Raw genomic sequence first — 10511 nt, 5'->3', positions numbered from 1 at the left:
ACGATTATCATTTATTTCCATGAATGTTTGGCTAATTTTTTCAACATTGCAATAACCTTTTTACTGAAATATAAATCCATCAAATTTATTAACTTCTGATAAAAGTAAAATATAAAAGAAAAATTTTGGCTTTAATAAGTCAGGGAAAATCTCTTAAAATGGTCAGGGAAAACAGGGAATAGTCAGGGAATTTGAATCTGAAAATTTTGTGGCAACCCTGGTCTCTCGGAAAAGGAAGACCTCAAAAAGGGCACAGTTCTCTACACGACCGCTGCTTCAAAGGCTGAACATGTCTTCGACTCGACTCCTCTCCTGCCGAGGCGGGCCCCCACGATGGGGCCCATCGTGTTCTCTGTGCTGGATATCCGGAAGCTGCTTTGGGATAAGCCCTTCAAGGCCCCGACGGCATTCACTCAGTCCTACTACGAAACTGTGCAGAAGCTCTTGCTGCTCCCCTGACTGAACTATTTCAAATGTCGTACGATGCGGGCGCTAAACCCCCTGACTGGAGCACCTCAAACGTCACCCCAGTTCCGAAAGGAGGCGACAAGTCAGACCCGAATGAGCAACGCCTCCCAGATCACCAACCACCTCATTGCGCACAATGTGCTCAAGCGCTACCAGCACGGGTTCCGTTGTGGGTTCTGCACCGAAACGCAACTTCTCTGTTGTATTGAGGACTGGTCCACCGGCCTCGAGCTTGCTGGTAGAGTGGATATCATATTCCTAAAGGGACTCCCCTATCAAGCTCAGTTACGGAAGGAACTGTCAAACTATATGAGTAATTTTCTGCCTTTCTGCCTCCAGCTAGTTGAATATTGACCATTTACTTTTGTATATTGTGCAATTTACTCTAATTCCTGAGATTTTATTAAATGTGCATATAAACAGATCTACTTGGTTAATAATAAATTAATACCATATCTACAAAACAAGTAATTATATGTTACCATAAGCAAAAATAACTAGACATAAATAGAAAGTATCGCATTGGAGGCAAAGTTCGCGTCGTGTAATCTGAGAAACTACTTTATCCCCTTTCTGCGGTGCCGACCCCTTCGCGGATCGTTACAAATGTTGGGCATTGCACGAGGTACATGCGAAAAGTGGTCTTAAAAACCTCGCTCTCCGCGAAATAGCTAGCATCTATAAGTTCGTAGCCTCCACGCGCACGTGTGTATCAAAACTTAATGTTTTAGTTGTGTTATAATAATGGAAAATTCTAGGAGAGTTGCAGAGTTTATTATTAAGAAATATGCTGTAGACGAGTTTTTTCACAATGAACTTATTGAAGATATCGTTTCTCAATTTACATTGGCGTTTTAAGAACACCAATGATGACAGCAAAGCCTACACTACACTAAACTGACGAACTAGTAAGAAGTCATAATATATTAATTAAAATAACAAACGTTTATTAATGAAAACATATTAATAATGAATACTGTACAAGATGGCATGACAGAATATAATGACACACAATAAACGCCATAAGCGGATATATATATACTAGGTTAAAAAATAGTAAACAGAGATTAGCAATAATTAAAAAGAACTTATTAACATTTAACATTTTAACCTGTTAAAAAACGAAACGGAAAAAGCCGATAACGTTTCTTAAACTTCAACACTCGCCCTCGATGAAGACTTTTCCAAGGTAACGTAGGTTGAGTTTTTGACGAAAACGAATGAAGACTTAGCTGCGGACAGAGATTTGGTGAATATGTCCGCTAGTTGTTCTTCATGACGTTGATGATGCCCTCTTCAACCAGTTCACGAACGTAGTATTGACGAATACTAATATGTTTCATTCGGCGGTGAAACTCTGGATTTTTTTTTATGAGTTTGATGGCTCCTGCGTTGTCGATTCGAACTGTCGGGACATTATCGTCTATGACTTAACCCGTTCAATCCAGACGACATCCTTCACTGCTTCGGTGGCAGCTACCAGCTCAGCCTCTGTAGTTGATAGGGCAACGGATTGTTGCTTCCTGCTCGCCCAAATGACGGGAGTTGTACCAATTAAGCATACGACTCCAGACGTTGAACATCTCGTCTTTTCGCAGCCAGCATAGTCAGCGTCGCTGTAAGGGTTTGTCGTCATGGAGTCGCCTGCCTTGAATAGGAGACCAAGTGTTGTGGTCCCTCTGAGATATCGAAAGATTCTTTTAACCCAGTTCCAGTCAGCGACTGTGGGATTGGCCATGGCTTGAGATGCTCGATTGACAGCGTATTCTATGTCAGGTCGTGTTCCTGTGGCTGCGTATCTGAGACATCCAATGGCTGAGGCGTACATGGTTGTTGACTCAAAACTCTCTTGACTGATCGGTCGTGTCTGGACTGCCGGTGGGAGTTTTTACTGGTTTGCAGTCTTGCATGTTGAACCTCTCTAAGACATTTTCGACATAGGCGCTCTGGTGTAGAAATATGGATCCGTCTTTCAACGTATCGATTTTCAGGCCAAGGTAGGTTGATGCTTTTCCCGTGAGGATTTCTAATTCGTCACTGAAGTTGAGGAGGAACTCGTCTACCGCTTCGATTGTACTTCCAGCGAACAGACCATCATCAACGTAGAGGATAAGGACCAAGAAAACGTCGTTGGTTCGATCTCCATCAGCGCTTTCGAATCCATGGTTACGTAGGAACTTGTCGATTCGCTCGTTCCAGCATCGTGGAGATTGCTTGAGACCGTAAAGACTTTTTCGTAACTTCCAGACTCGTCCGCTATCGTCGTCGAAACCTTCGGGTTGGCGCAGGTAGATTTCTTCGAAAAGTTTTCCATGAAGAAATGCAGTCTTTACGTCAAATTGTCTTAGAATAAGATTTTCCTTGGCGACCAGACTGAGAAAAATTCGTAGCGTCTGGAAGCGAGCAACTGGTGCGAAAGTCTCGTCGTAGTCGATACTCGTTGCGTGTAGCCTGAAAACTCATCTGCCGTTCTATGGATTCGCTTTATTTCCTGGATGACAAGTATGGCATAGCTGAACTCTCTTGAGCGTTGAACGATCTCCGAGTACCGGACCACTCTTCTCAGAGCGGTTGTCTGACATTTCGTCAGAGACTGTTGCCTCATTGTGTCCGGTAGCCACGTCTTCCGACGCTTCGACGGATTTGGTCGTCTCGTCTTTTGAGTAGTTGGCAGCTCTGGTTGGCATGCCTGATGGTGCATTTGCGGCTCTGGTTGGTCCGTCTTTTGATGAGTTGGTGGCTCTGGTTGGCTGGTTTTCGCGAACCAAATCGTCGGTCAACTGCTCGCCCTGGCTGGACAACTCCTCAGAGACAAGAATCCAGGAATCAGAAACGCACATCTCGGGATTGAATTTAACATCTCAAGATCTTAGGACAACGTTCAGCTCTGGAACAAAAACTCGATATCCGTCTGCATTGTCTTCATAGCCAACCAGGAAACCTTTATACGCCTTCCGAGACAGCTTCTTTCGCTTCTCTTTTGGTATGTGGACAAAGCACTTAGTGCCAAAGACTCGCAGATGCTGGATCGATGGGTTTGTCTTCCCTGCCCACAATTCGAACGGTGTCTTCCCAGCGATGCATGTAGGTGCTGTTCGGTTCAGGATATAGATCGCCGTGTTCACCGCTTCAGCCCAGAGTTTCGGTGGTAGGTCCGATCTGGAATGCAACATGGCCCTTACAGACTCCATGATCGTACGATTTTCTCGTTCAGCGACCCCGTTCTGTTCGGGCGTGTATGGCATGGACTTGCGGTAATGTAACCCTTCTTGAGACGTCGATTGACGGAACTCTTCATTGACATATTCAGTTCCATTGTCCGTGACCAGCTCTTGTACTGTGAGATTGCAGGTTCGGCAAAAGGCAAGGAAATCTTTGAAACAGTTGACGACTTCGGATTTCTTCGTTAGGAAACTCGAACACTGGAATACTCGTCTTTGAATAGGAGGTAGTATTTCTTCCCCTTCATGGACGGGGTCAGTGATGTCCCCAGAGATCTGAATGGATCCTTTCACCTGACTTCGTAGCCTTCTCCAAACGAGTGCCGAAACTGGGCCTAGTCATCTTGCCGTAGATGCACCCTTCACAGAGCTTTTCAGATGTCTGGTTTAGAGCTTCGTATCCGAGTCTCCGTAACGTCGCTGCTACATGTCGTTTATCCTGATGACCCATGCGTTCATGCCAGACTTGGAGATCTGCTTTCCGGTAATTTCTCGGATCTGCTGCGATGTGAGCGGAGCATGATGGCTGCTCGACTTTGATATCCAGACGATACAGACTCTCGACCTTGCCAGGTACACAAGGTGGGGTGGCGGAGTGGTTAGCACTTTCGCCTCGATCCCAACTTGTGGCACTGGGTGAAAACTCGGAACAACGCCTTCCGCGTTGAGTTTGCAAGTTAAAGAGGGTTCCCCTTTCCATAAAAACTTGAGGTTAACGGTAATAGTTAGTCTAGGGGCGCTTGTGGTTAACAGTGGCATGAGGGCTAGCCACCACCGTCCCACGCAGTTTAAAGGGACCCTCTTGAAAATCAGTTTTGAGCTGAAGAGAATTTCCCTTCTTAGAAGAAGCCTTAATTATTATTCTTATCATTATTAAAGGTTCCTTTTGCCTCCGACAACTTCATAGAGACCGCAAGAATTTGGTGTGACCTTGAATTCCAGATTCTTGTTTCTCTTCATTGCGCTTTTCAACGAGAAAACGTTGCAGATAAAGTCACGGATGTGCCAGACATTGTTTACGACCTCTTGATAGAGTTTCTTTCCGATCCGGAACTGAAACCTGATGTATCCTTCATAGTGCTCGGAATTACGAACAAGATGAATATCGATAAACCGTATAAATTTCGATAATTTGTTTATTGGATAAGCATCCATGAATAAAGTGCACCTACCTTTAACTTTGGATTATCAAACAAATGAATAACGGATAAACGCTTTATCCATTGTCGAAACAGATATTATCCAATTTATTCGTTTAGATAAGAGCTCATAACATTTTAAGAATGGATAAAATGACTACGGGGGGTTATCCACAGATATGTATTTACGTATAAAGAACGTGGCGTATAAATAATTTTTTTAACCAAAAACAATTCCAAGCTGCAAAATAACTTATCTATCAGATAAGTCTATTTTATTATTTATTCATATTTTTTATCTATTGAACATACAGTTTTGTACTTTTTTTAAGTTACTATCTATTAAATAATGTTTACTTCGTTGTTATTTATGGATATTGCAAGATTATCCACGGATAAAGAACAAAGGTCTCTCATTCTTCCATTTTTCGATTCAAGTTGCCAGTTGCAAAATTTTCCCGCCAGATTTGGCTAATTTAAAAGTATGACGCGAAAAATAAATTGTAGGTCCTTGGATAAGACAGTGCCGTCTTTCTCATTGGGCAAATAGGGCACTGCCCTAGGGCCCCAAGATTCTGGAGGGGCCCAAGATTCTAGAGGGCCGCATTTTCAACTTTTGTAATGTGAAAAAGATGAATCTTACAAATATTGTTTTTCACATTTTTTAAATTGTAGTATTGTCTATTTACATTTTACAAATTTTTAAACTATCTAAAACATGTCTTTTCGTGATATAGACGGTGTAGACCGTCGCATTTTTTTATTTGAACCAATATTTGAAGATTAGGGCGACGATGGACTTTGCATTGGAGGTTAAAAGCCTAGTTTTTCTTCTGCCTGCCCCCCTTTAAATTAGGCCAACATGTTCAGCGGTTGGCCTACCACCGGGGTATTTGTGCTCCAATAAGTTAATTTAAAGGGGGACAGGCAGAAAAAAACCTAGGCCTTTAAGAAATTGTCTGAAATTATTAGGGGCCCCGCGTATCGCTTTGCCCAGGGATAAGAGACATAATTTTGGGGTATGGGGAATTGTAACTTTTGAAATTTAATTGTTCTTAAACTTTTTCAATAAGTTAATTACGAGAGTCATTGGGTGAGTTTTATTTCTCATGTCAAGCGAAGATTTACTACCCCTACGTAAAAACGTAGTCTGGTCCGTGACCCGTCGTCTCACCCGCACTCGTCTATGGTTAATGGTTGAGGACGGAACAAAACACGTTTTGACGGAGGGGAAATGAGTCTTAAAAATGACTTCTTATAAGGTAGGATTCCGAAGCGGGCTCGGGCCGGGTCGGGTATAAAAAGCCCGATTCAATCGGGGGCCCGACTCGTCTATATACCGTAGCTACGCCACTACATGTAGGCAATCGTGAAATCAGGATTTTTAAGTGATTAAATCATTGTACAATTCTTTCCCTCGCCACTTGTCGTTGATAGGATCATTGAAGTGTTCCAGATGCTTCTTTCGAATGTGATAATTTAAATTCCCAGTGCTAAAGCCCGATTTTGCTCCATGGCTATATGATATGACGTGATTTGCTTAGTTAAAAAAAAAAGATTTTTAGTTTTTCTCAATATATTACCACTTAGGAAAGTCTTATCAAAAGTTAATTATATTTATCACTCTTCTTATTGAAGAAATTAATTTACGCCGCTCAACTCTCGTCTCGAGGCAGATTTCAATAGGCCTAAGCCCACACGTGACCACCAACACTTTGGAAACATACACTGTGACACTTCACAGTTTAAAACGTTTTGCCGGTATTCTTTGGGGTTTATTCGTGAGCCGTGGGCTTTGAGCGAGAATGCCATTTTAAGCGGGCCTCTAGTAGAGGCCCTATGGGCACAGTCTTTATTGCGTATCTTTAAAAATCTAACAAGATTTGCTGATGATGTTTTCCATATTCCTATAGTTCAAAGTGTACGGTTTAGCCAATGCTTAAAATGTGGACCCCGGGAGTCAAGAATAATAAAGTTACTGCGTAGCTGCTACTATAGACACTGCTATAAAATACTAATTATGTGATTATTTACTTTTGTGTATATAGAGGCAAAAGGTTTGGACGGATTTTACACGAGTCAGGGAGGCTCAAAAAAGTTTATCTGGCAAATCTTCTAACCTAGTTCTTTAGCTATAATAGGTTAATTTTAGATTCAAATCCAACTCATTTCACGGTTTTATACAAACCATTGTAAATAGTGAATGAACTATATATCTTTGATTATATGAAAAGATCAGTTAGAACTGGCTATATTTCGAAACACAATCTTCACGTGGGCTACCTCAGCTATACTTTGAAAATCGACTTTACGAGTGTTGCTTTAGAAAATATCAAGCCAATAAGACTGAACATAAGCAGAAATTTTAAAACCAGAGAAGAAATGCATTCTAAGTTCACAAGTCCTACTGAAGTAGAGCTATGCTCTATTTGTGAAGTGTTTGGTCTGTTTAGCAAGGAATTTATGTCGGTTGATGCCCAATTTTCCTTTAATTCAAAAGGTACGCGAGACAGCCAGTGCCCAAGTTATGGGACCCTTTGAGTCCAAATTGATAAATCAACAGCGAAAGAGCTATATGGTTATCCTTATGGATTGGGGAGGGGGGAGGGGAGAAGAATCCGTCACTCCCTAGCGGGCACCAAAAACTGTTTGACGACCTTTTTCTCAACGAACTAAGTTGCATTTTAGGAATTTTTAACGCAAAAAGGGCAAAAGCTATTTGTCTCGGACGCCAGAAACATTCGCTACGCCACTGGATTGAGGCATCAGCTTCTATTTAATAACAAAAAAATATTTTAAGCAAGGTTAATACCATTTTTCCCCACCGTAATGTCTAAGGTCATTTTACAGCTTTGCGCCCGATATAAGCGGCCCGAAATAGAGCCCAAGCCGTAGTCGGGATCGCATCCATTCCCTTGGCATGCCAGTCTGAGTTTATAGGGTTCCGGCCCGCGTTGAACACAGCCCGTGGGCCTAGTACCGTACACCGGAACATGTCTATTTATGTTTGTAAGGAACCTGTCCGCACCCACTGTTTCACTCTCTGATCGTGAAGGTATCATTCCTATTGGTAAAAATTGAAGACCTTAGCCGATACCTGCGCGCGTACTATCAACCCGCACTAACTAATATTCCGAAACTCATTTCGGAAAATCATGAATAACTAGCGAGGGGGGGACCCGAGCGTATATGTTGTGAGTACAAAACGTCAGCGTTTAAAATTATATTATTTTGCACAGGAACAGTGACACCGTTTCCAAACACTTTCGTCGGTTGATTGTTAAAATGCAAGTTCTGGCGGTGAAGATAAAAAATAGCGAAAGTGAAACTAGGCACGTTTCCTTTTGTGTCGTTTTGACCCAAATTAAAATTTTGAAGGAAGGGCTCAAAAAGAGGTTCTATTTCAGTGGCGTAGCACTGATTAGATTTTCCCGTGGCAAATATTTATTTTGGGCCCATATACGTAGATACGACCCAATAGACCGCGACATTATCCGCCCAGGCCACCCTTTTGCTACACCACTGTTGTATTTAATAACCATCTTTGAGAGTTCAACATGGATATCGGCCATTGCTATATCATTGTAGCTGGTTGTCCCTGTACGAAGCACTTTAATAAGATCATGGTCTCAGTTCAGAGCGATGTATACCATTCTCGTATGAATTGTATAATTTTACTTTTACTTAATCCGCGCAGTAGAGGCATTGAGCCACTTGGTATTTTGAACTACGGTCTTCGGACGATCTAAGCGACACTTTATGTTTCCACGCGTCACTTCGCAGTCTAGAAGTGCCTGCCATGCTTCCGTTTGCGAAAAGAAACCAAACCGTCCGTTTCGGAGTTGAGTTTACGAGTGAATTCTTCCAAACTACGTGACTTCCCGCGTAACAAATAATCGGATAAAACCAATAGATTAACCGATTCAATATTCATTTGAAAAAACAAAGTACACATTACGAAACGAATTAGATAAAGTTTTTTTTTTGTTTGAAACTGAAAGGATATGTCTACTTTATTTATTGGATAATTTATCCAACGAGCAATATTTTTTTAAGATAGACCTCCTAATTAGATAAGCTTAGTCGATGTTCATTTAGATTTATCCATGGATAATGGAACTGTGAACATACTCCACACTTAATTTATATTATTTGAACGTTTTATAGATAAGAGGGGCCAAAGGTTAAATGTATAAAATTACACGTTTCGATATAGGCTTCGTTTTATCTGAATTGGTAGATAATAAGAATGTCTATTTTCTTCAAAATGGATAAACCCATGAATATTAAAATAGACCTTATCTAATAGGTAAAAATTACAGGAATTCCGAGCACTAATCCTTCACCATCCGCTGTCATCTGCGTCTTGTTTCCAATCTGAAGAGTCGCTGGAGTAGCGAACTTGCGGATATTTAAGAACTTTTTGGCGTCGTTCGTGATATGCTGTGTAGCACTCGAGTCAAAGTACCATGCTGCTTCAGATGATGAGCGAGCAACGAGAACGTTTGCTGCAATCAGACCCGCGATGCTGGTGCGGTTACTTTCGTCAATGCTCGTCTTTCTGGGAGCTCTTTTTTTTGTCCTCAACAGTCTTCTGCAACGTGACCGAACTTTTGGCAATTGGTACATTTTCGCTTACGTCTCATGCCTTTCGTCTCGTTTGATGAGTGACCATGATGACTTCCGGTAGTGCGTTTCGCGATCAGACCATGTTGTCAGAATTTATAGCCCGGTGTACCGGTAAGAAAAGAACCACACCACCGGAGGCCTATCATCAGAATGCCCTACGCCAGCGTCCACAAGCCCGGGCAGGTGACAAAACCAGCATGGGTAGCAGAACCCCACTACTGATGGTAGCACCCTTGACGCAAGCCGCTCAACCCAGCAGAAGGTGCAACAATGGGACGACCAGCCCGCCACTTCGCACACAGCAGTGGGATAGAGAACGGATGCTCTAGCAACTCCGGCCGACACCCCACCTATAAAGGCAGGGAGCCAAGCCCATTGGAAAGAGCTCCTAAAGGGGAACGGCGGGCACACAGCAGCCCGCATAACCTGTCACAGCTGGCAGCGGAGATCCCGGTGGAACTCCACAAGGCCGGGGAAACAGGACCGCCATGCCCTCATACGGAGGCCCGCCACTCCACAGCAGGCTTCCCAATCCGACGAGGCGGCCAGTTTGCCTGGGCCCTCTCCGTTAGCCTGGGCTGAAGTCGGAAGTGGAGATAGGACCGTTTGGACGGAGCTAACATCTCCCAGTGCGCCACCGCCCTTACAGGTTACAAGAGCCGGACCCCGACTCCCCGGTAAAGCTACCAGTTATTGCACACTCCGACCCCTTGAGGGCCTCGCGATCAGACCAGAGGAATCTCGGAAAGCGTCCCCTTCTCGAGTTGCACGGCCAATCAACAGACGTTCCAATTCTGTTGGCAGCGTGTCCCAGAGCATACCGAATTCTCGATACTCATCCTGAGGTAGAGACTCGTAGTTGCAGGCAATGAGGATGCAGTCGTCGAATGTTACGTTCTTCTCTGTCTGTGCCGTTGACAAGATGTCTGTCCAGAGAGAACACATATGGGCAATGTGGGTAGCCATGTCGACGTCTGGTGACTTCGTAGTTCGCATAAGTTGCGCCAGAAGCTTACGCAATTTGTAATTGTTTTGGACCTTCTTGGACAAGGCT

The 10511-nt window shown here is 43.2% G+C and overlaps 1 protein-coding gene and 1 pseudogene across 1 annotated transcript in view; both read right to left on the bottom strand.

Annotated features, from left to right (window-relative positions):
• The window catches only part of LOC149926841 (uncharacterized), a 293606-nt gene that overhangs the window by 143886 nt on the left and 139209 nt on the right, over positions 1-10511 (bottom strand). The gene's annotated exons all lie outside the window — the stretch shown is intronic.
• Positions 1892-2296, bottom strand: LOC149926843 (uncharacterized; annotated as a pseudogene).

The sequence above is a fragment of the Leiobunum rupestre genome, chromosome 9, assembly GCF_980474605.1.
Source record: "Leiobunum rupestre chromosome 9, qqLeiRupe1.1.hap1, whole genome shotgun sequence".
Lineage (NCBI taxonomy): Eukaryota > Metazoa > Arthropoda > Arachnida > Opiliones > Sclerosomatidae > Leiobunum > Leiobunum rupestre.
The sequence above is the reverse complement of the archived record's forward strand: the minus strand, read 5'-3'. Positions and strand labels throughout refer to the sequence as shown.